Source organism: Giraffa tippelskirchi, chromosome 14, assembly GCF_054371585.1.
Source record: "Giraffa tippelskirchi isolate mGirTip1 chromosome 14, T2T-mGirTip1v1.2.pri, whole genome shotgun sequence".
NCBI lineage: Eukaryota > Metazoa > Chordata > Mammalia > Artiodactyla > Giraffidae > Giraffa > Giraffa tippelskirchi.
In genome coordinates this window covers 12213888-12222500 of record NC_137288.1, presented here as the reverse complement: position 1 = coordinate 12222500, position 8613 = coordinate 12213888, and the positions used below count along the sequence as shown (strand labels likewise).

At 57.2% G+C, this 8613-nt stretch overlaps 1 long non-coding RNA gene across 1 annotated transcript; it reads left to right on the top strand.

The window, feature by feature from the left end:
- Window positions 1–2190: 2190 nt before the first annotated feature.
- LOC145534285 (uncharacterized) lies at window positions 2191–8073 on the top strand. The gene is made up of 3 exons (XR_014074413.1): window positions 2191–2448; window positions 4320–4513; window positions 5141–8073. It is a non-coding gene; the product is annotated as an uncharacterized LOC145534285 (long non-coding RNA).
- Window positions 8074–8613: the final 540 nt, after the last annotated feature.

The following is an 8613-nucleotide window of genomic DNA, read 5'->3' as shown; positions in this document are numbered from 1 at the left end:
AGGAGGACGCCGGGTTAAGGGAAACGACACCACCGCTCGGCCTCAGGCACCTGAGGGGGCGACCTGGAGCGCTCCAGGGGCACCACCGAGGGTCAAACGAGGCACGCTCACCCACCCACGCGGGGCGCGCGGCGCAGCGGCGGGCACAGCCCTCCCCACCGCGGGGAGGGCCGCTCGCGGGACACGCGCCGAGAAGGCGAAGCGAGAGCGTCCGCTGTGTCCGAAGACCGACGGCCTCACTGACGCCCCGTGGAGGGGGGGCGGGCAGGAGACCGAGAGTCAGGGCCGGAGGCCGCACCCACCCTCCCGCCTTCCTCACCCTCCCCGACGGGCAGGGGGAAAGGCAGGCGAGGGGCCCCGTGGACAGACCGAGAAGACCGCACACGTTCACCAGGAACGCCCGTCCCTCGTCCGGCACGGCTTAGGCCCGGCCCGGGAGAGCACGACCACACCACATCGATCCGTTGAGCCGAGGGGGAGGGGGGAAGGCACGGTGAGGGCAGTCGCCGGAGGGGCCCGCTTTAAGCCTCACCGGCCGCCTCCCCCCGCCACACCTCACCTCACCTCACCTCAGGCGACAGCCGCCGACGACCCCAGGAGGAGGAGCTGCCTGACACGGGGCACGGAGCCTACAGAGCGGGGGTCGTCCCGGCCACCACCGGGCGCCCGCAGCGGGGGTCACACAGGGTAGAAGACCCACGGCGCCTCGCCCCGCCGCCCTCGGGTCGCCCAGAGACCGGAGGTGGCGCCACGGGTCGGGTCTGCCAGACACGCCACGCGGGAGCCGACGCACAGGCCCAGGCCGGCGGCCCAAAGGCCCAGAGCCCCGCGTGCGTCCAGAGGCCCAAAGTCCTCGGCGGCAGACGCCGAGAGAGACCGTGTCGGCACTTACCTGGTGGCAGAAAAGGCCCATTTCGGGCGACAAAATGACAGCGCCCGACAGCGGGGCCCACCCACGACTGGCAGGGAGGGACCTTGGCACCTTGGCACCGCCACCTGTCCCCAGCACTACCCCAGAAACACCAGGCCCGGAGCTGTCGGGGGTCATCTGGTCGACTGGGGGGGGGGAGGGGGGCGAAGGGGGCGCCCGGTGGGCGAAGTGGGGGCGCAGACGCCAAGGGGGAGGGAGCTGGCCGGGGACGCCCTCCCCCTTCGCCCGCACGGGTAGGTGTACCCGTCCGTCCGTCCGAGTCTCCGAGCGGGGGTTTGGCTTCGAGTTGCCAAAGAGAAAAACGAAGAGAGACCCGCCGGCGAGGCGCCTCCCACGAGACGAGCGGGCCCCAACGAGGGACCACGCCCGGGGCCCCAGACCGTCCTGTCCGGGGCACCCAGGACGGCTCGAGCCGGTCCCTGACCTCCTGGCCGTGATTCAGGGAGTTGGGGAGGGGTGAGAAAGCAAACCCTCCGGGGGTGGCAAACCCTCCTGAAAGGGCGGGAAAGCAAAAACCTCCTGAAGGGAGACGCAAACCCTTCTGAAAAGGCGAACAGCAAACCCTTTTTGAGGGCGGGAGCCAACCCTCCTGGCAGAAGAAGGCAAACCCTCCTGAGGGCGAAAAGCAAACCCTCCTGAGGGAGGCCCGGTCAGGCCACCCCAGAGCCCGGCTCTGGAGCGCCGCCGCCGCCGCGACGGCCACCCTCCTCAGAAACCTAGAGAACCAATCTCCGGCGACAGCAGGACGTCCCTAGGCCTCGGCGCCACCGCCACTGTCGCTGCCAGCAGAGCCGGTCTCTGAGAGCTGTGCCCTCGGGCCCGGCGGCTGAGTCACAACCCTCCTGAAGGTCGCCGAAGCTCCAGAGGGGAGGGACACTATAAAAGCGGCCGCCAGGTGGCTCCTGACAACCGGCTCCAATGTCCCGAGGACGGGTCGCTGTCGCCGGCCGCCGAGGACGCCACAGCGCCGGCCGCCCAAACGCCCGAGCTCGGCTCGGAGCCGCCGCCTCCGAGAGACGCGACGCGACGCGACCCCGGCCGCAGAGGAAGGGAGAGGAGCTGGGAAATAGCTCCCCAGGAGGCTGCCACGAAGGAGACGCGCTCCCCCCCCCACCCACGCGATTCCAGGCTGGTGGGCGGACATTCCACGGAGACGCCGGCGGGCGGCGGGGCTCGGGGCGGGGACGGCCGAGAGAGGGGCACCAGTGACATCCCGGGCTCCCCCGGGCCCCCTCCCCCGAAGGAGGGAGGGAGGGAGAGAGAGAAGGGAGGGAGGCAGGGAGGGAGGGACCGACCGGCAAAGCGAAACCAGGCAAGCGCTGCTCGGAGAACAAAGCAGGACTTCTCGAAAGCAGACACAGACACAGACACGCAAGCCCAGGAGCAAGAAAGGAAAAGAAGGAGACACTCGGACCCCCAACAAGAGAAAACGAAAGTCAACCTGTGTCGAGACCGTGATCAAGTCCAACGACAACAAACACAAGCATGCGCCGGTGGGCGGGGAAAGTGCGCTTGAGGTCAGGAGAACATGGATTTCAAAATAACTGGCCACAAACACCGGAAAGGAAAGGCGGCCGGGCGGCCGGGCCGGGCGGTCGGGTCTGGGGTGGGGTGGCAGGGCTGCTGGGGGCGGGGGTCGGTGGCGGGGGGGGGGGTGGGGGTGGGGGGTGGGGGGTGGAGGAAACGGGAGCACCTAGAAAGAGGAGGAGACTGTCGGCCGTGCTGAGACACGGAGACATCACACGGCTGGGGACCCGTTCCTATCGTTTGCCCCGGGGTGTGAGAGAGACTTGGCCTCCCGTCTCCTGGGATTTCATCTCCCCAGCAACAACGGTCAGGCAAGCTGTCGGGTGTGTGTGTGCTGCGGGGGGTTGGGGGGTTGGGGGGCGGGGTGGGGAGAAAAAAGAAGACGCCTTTCAAGTGAAAGGAGGGAGCGTAAAGGTCACTGAACCCTCTGACAGCGGCCTTCCATTTTCCACACCAGTGACACGTTCTCCCAAGTCGCCCGGTTCCAGAAAACGCTTTTCGGAAACAGAATCCTCGGGGCCCGCGAACTCCTTAGGAATCCTCGGATGAGCTTCCGGGCCAGGCTATACCGTAGGCAGCGCGCTTCCCCTGAAGCCAAAGCCACGGGCTCCAGAGGGCCACGTCCAAGAAGCTGATCTGGTACGGAACCCGATGTCTTCTTCTCTAGGACACTTCTAGCAGCAGCAAGAGTGCCAGTTTGTGAGAATCGAAGGTGAAGCCGGCACGATGTAAACCCAGCGATGTGAGCGGTCAGAGGCCCATCTAGATTCGAACTCCAGTGCTGGAGGGAGGGGAGCAGTGGGGACAGGAGGGTGGCCTGCGAGTCCGCCGTCCTGTCCCCACTCCCCGTGTGAACATCCGCCCCGTGGAAGGTGTCGAGGAACCTCATGACCTGACCTACGGGGTGAACCGTCGCCAAAGACAAAGAATTCCTCCAGCCAGGCGTCGTCCGCAGCCACGAACCCCTTCCCTCCGTCGCCCGGCCTTTCAGAATGCCACGTGGAGCCCTCTCGAGACGTGTGGGGCTTGGAGGTATGGGCCCCCGAATTCTCCTCGCCCGGCCCTGCAAGAAACCATCCCGGGCCTGCCCCACATGAAGACTTCTCGGGCTTTTCGGTGGACCGGGCCTCCCAGGGTGCCCCTGCACCCGGCACCCTGCGACATCCCGAGAGATCCCACGGAGAAACGTCTCCGGCCACTCGCGCGGCATCTGCCTCGCTGGCGGGCGCCCCTTCCAACCTCCCCAGAGATACGTGAGCACGGACGCTTCTTCCCCATCTGGGTCCCCTCACAGGCTCTGTGAGTTCCTGCGGTTCCGCACGCCCTCGACTTGGCTGTGGTTCGGGGCTCTGTTCTGTTCTGTGTTTGCTCTCCGGCCCACGTGATCTCTCTGGCTAGGGCACCCAGGAAAAGCGAAAAGAAATCGAGTCCGTGTGAGTACTATTCAGGCATCAAGTGGGGATACCTACCAATGACCTCTAACGTGGATCCACCAAGATGGCGGCCGTGTGGGGTTCAGGAGGATCATTTTGCGTTTTCTGGGGGCGCTATTTGCTCTCAATGATTTCACGTGCCTTTTGGGCATGGCTCACGGAGATGGGACGTGAAGCAGCAGGGCAGCCACATCTGGCGTCTCGGCCTAGCTAGGGCGGCTCCACGAGTGACCTCTCGGAACCGGGGCTGAGACCGCCATCCCTCCCCGGGCCCCCCTCGGTGGCTGGGTGTGGGGGGGGGAGGGGGAGGTTTCGGAGGGGAGACGGGAGATCTGGGCTTGTGGTTGGGGGCGCGCGGGGCCACACGTGTCCTGTCATGATATTCCTGCAGCGCTCCAACGAGATAAATATTATTCTCTATTCTGCAGATGGCTATCTGTACCTGAATGGAAATGTATTAGACTCTTGAAATCCGAGCCTTGACGAGGGGTGCGCCCTGTACGTCTCGGGCTACAGGCAGCATACGGAAACTGAAGATATCAGGAATCACGTATAAAGGTTAAAGTCAAAGAAACGGACCTAGTTCAGGGGCAGACTTAGTCTTCCTCGCTGCAGCCTCAAGGTAAACGCTGGGGGTACCCAGTCTATTCTTGGGAAGATACAGTGTTTATTTTAACTGTTGCCAGCAACGCAGCTTCTCCTCTGCCGGAGGTGAAATTGAGATTTAGTTCTTGCAGCTAGTAGTTCTTTTTCAGAACATCTATCAGGAAGGATCCGAATAGCTTGTCATGTCCCTGAAAGTATACTAGAGAACATTTGGTTCAGTTCTCGTACCCAGAGACTGGGGAAATTAAGGTGGCACTAGAAATCGCACCTTTGGGTTATATAGTATCTTTGCTGGAAAACAGGCTGCTCTGAAACTCTAATTGTATCAAACAGTAGCAGGGATAAGAAGTGCATGATCCACAAGTTTCAGTAAAGCTGGCTCTCCCGCTCCTTAACATTATATACATTGTTAACAAAAGTTTAGAACTGGACACTTGATGGCAACAAAGAGGCATCCTGTTTGGCGTTTCTTCGGACTGCAGCCGGGAGAGGAGCAGAGCCGACTTGTTCAGTCCCCGGTCCCGCTACTCCTAGGCCTTTCCTCACACTTGATCTTGGATGCTCTGGGGGCAGGTTGTGTCTGCAACAAGCACTCGATGTGTCCGGAAGCACTGAATCCTCTGTTCATTGACTTTGTTCCCAGGACTGTCTCAGGAGGTGACGATGTTTTCCCATGGGGGAATCTGTGTCAGAGGCTTGCCAACCATACTTTCCACGTGGTTCATGAAAAGCTCGCCCGTCGCCGGTCACCTGTCAACTCACCATCCGTACGAGAGTCAGCACCAACACGCCCGGCAGAGCTGAGCGTCAAGAAGGGGTTGCGTGGAAAGAGATTTGTATGCTTGGTCCTGGTCCTGGTTATAGACAGAAAGTATCAAGGGGGAATAACTCCCAGAATAAGTAGGCTTGCCTGGAATGCGAAATAGTGAGAAGAGGCCTCGCGCTTGGAGGACGGGTCAGAGCTTTAGCCACGGGAGAGTGAAAAGGAAAGGCCCGGGAAAGGGCCGTGGGGCAGGGGACGGTCTGAGCCCAGCACCAGCGGTGAAGGACGAGGAGGCACCTTGAAAGAACGTGCTGTTCGGAGGTTTGTGGTAAGAGCACACCGGTGCTGCTAAAGATGAGGCTTGTGGAACCCAGATAGTAAGGAGGAGCCAGAAACAGGCCAGGAAGGATGAGAATCCCGTGTACTGAGGACCTGCACTTCACCAAGCCCACAGCAAAGGGTGCTGTCTAGATTCAAACCCAGTCACTTGCGCAAACGCCGCTCAGCCACCTCCTCATCTACAAGGCCGACAGATACTCGGTGCGTGAGGTGCGTGTACGTACAGTCTAGGTGGACGGCACTCACATATCAGGCAACCACACAGCTAATACATGCTTTGAAAGAACCAAGAGTGAGCTGATAGCTTTTTCTGGATCTGCCTATAAGCAAAGATACCGCTCGCTGCATACTGTGGATCTCGACTCCTGTCTCACGTCTCCATGAAGCCGTCAGAAAAGTACTGTTCGTGCTCCCTCTCAGGCCAGGAATGACACTTCAAGTGTAACGTGCTCACGAAGTCCTCAGAGATTCATGGATTTGAATCGAGAAATTCCACCTGGTCCTTTCGCTCCCGATCCACTCCTGCTCTCACCACTACTACCACACGGGTCAGACACGAGCGAGTTCCCCTGAATTAGCTTGCACACGTGGGGGTGGAGTTAGCTTTCGGCACACGGATATTTAGAAATTCCATGGCAGTAGGCCAGGTATTCACATTATGTATCGGATATTCGCCTAATTTGATAATAAGAGAGCCCGGGCCTCAGGCATAACTTCAGGCCGATTTTCCCTCCAACGGAAACAGCTCAGATGGGCTGGCAGCCCGAGAGAACGAGCAACTGCCACTAACAGACTGAGACACCTGTGGGCTCCCTCCATGGGGAGACCTTCTGCCAAGGCTTCTCCCTCAAGGGCCGTTACCCAGCCTGCGGGCATCAGCTGAGGAGAAGGGGAGGTGGGTGCCCCGGAAACCAGCCGCGCTCGAGTCAGTCTCCCAGGAGCTCTCGTTCCAGCTCTGGACGCTCACTCCCGGGCCCGGGTTCTCACTCCCGCTTTCAGATGGATCCCAGGCCCTTCTTCAGAGAAGTTCCTCCAGATGAGTCCCCAGCCACCAGTGGGCCTCATTCGACCTTGCGGGACCTCCCTCCCCTTCTGAAGCTAGGTTCCGTCTCTCTCTTCACAAAACTTTAAGTCCAAGATGGATTGTTAACAATGACTTGCCATTTCCTTTTGTTCTCACCATTATTCTGACTACTTGCATTTAATTCCGCTCACCTTCGGATTGCTTGTGACACTCCAGGCCACCGAAAAAAAGAGAGTTTCTGTTCTGGGCTCAAAGATCCTCAGGAGGCATTTGGGCCTCACTTTACCTCTGCTGGAGACAGGAAGGTGGCAGGTGACCGGGACCTGCCAAGAGCAGAGCAGAAGCTGTGCCCCTGAGCAGTGGTGCCTGGCTCTCTCTCATTGGTCGCAGAGGGTCTGCAAGATTCGAGGGGGTTCCTGACGGCCCCACCATGCTGGTGAGCCGTGTCGTCTCATCTCATCGGGAATCTGACCCCGCATCGGCAAGCGTAGCCATGTGCCCTCACCCTGAGTCTCTAAACCCTTCCCAGACCATCACTCGGCCCGCCTTCTCCTCTCAGGCAGAATGAACCTGGGCTTCTCTCCTGGGACAGGTCATTCTGTGTCATGGGATGTCCTCTTTACTCCTATTGCCGGCAACAGGAGTATTGATGTGCTGCTCATAGGTCAGAGACTCCTCATTCGTATTACCCAGAGGCTTTTCTTCAGTCAGTAAATTTTGTTCCTTTGAAGTCAAAGGGATTGCATTGCCTTTGAAGACTATCATTTCTGACCTAGTCGCAAACCGTCTCTTTTGAGGAACTTCCTTAGGGTTCCAGGGATTAAGACAGTTTGCTTCCATTGCAAAGGGCACAGATTCTTTCCTCGATTGCAGGATCTAGATCTCCCGTGCCTCACACTGTAGCCAAAAAGGTATATTTTAAATATAAGAGGGCCAAGCATAAACCTACTACTTTCCCTTTCCATTATTATGATAATAATCTAGTTCTCTTCAAGGCAACACAAATGTTTCTTACTAACTAGAAGGATCATGTCGCGGAAATTATAAAGAGAAAAACAGGGAATTACTTCATGGTATCTCACTACATCCGTCTCTGATCCAACGTACGAAAAATCAAGGAAGTCCACGTAAAGTATCATCTTTAAATAGAGCTCTCCACTTTGAGAGAATAGAACTAAACTCATTAAAACTAAGTTTTCCAGTATGTGGCTGCTTTGAAATCTTGCATCCAACCGACAATTCTGGAACCTATGATAATTCAGAATTGAGTAACCGATGACACAAACACTCTACTAGTCAGGGGGACGTTTTGGATCGCCTGAGTTCTAGGTTCTCAATGTTATCAAGCCAGACACAATCTTCACGGTTTTTCATAGATCCTGTAATATCTTTTTTAAAATTTCAACTTTTTTGAGGTACAATTGACATATAAAATTGCAAGAAATTGAAATATGACTGTGGTGATTTCACGTGTTTACGATGTGAAAGGATTCCTCATCCAGTTAATTCATATCACCTCACATATTTCACCTTCTTTTTTTTTTCTTCCCTCCATCTTTCCCACTTAGATTTTATCTTCATAAGATTTCATTTATACAAAACATGTCAAAAAGATTGCCGTGTTTTACATTAGATCCTCAGACTCTATTCATCTTATAGCTGAACATTTGTTCCCTTTTACCAACCTCTCCCCATAGCCCTAGTAACCACTTTTCTACTCTCTGTATGAGTTTTACTTTTTCCGGGAGGCACTGTCAGAGCCAGTCCTGAAATTTCCTCCAATTACAATTCTTCTCTCAGAGTCATCAGTCCATTTTGTGTTATCTTTCATGTTTTACAAAATTACTCCTAACCAGCAATGGAGCAGGTGTGGCAGGCAATGAGCCAAGAAGATTTACAGGGTGGCATCCACTTACTGTGGGAATTAACCATGGCATTGATCAGTCTATCAACCTAGAAAGAGATAACTGGACATTGCACAAAAATTTGC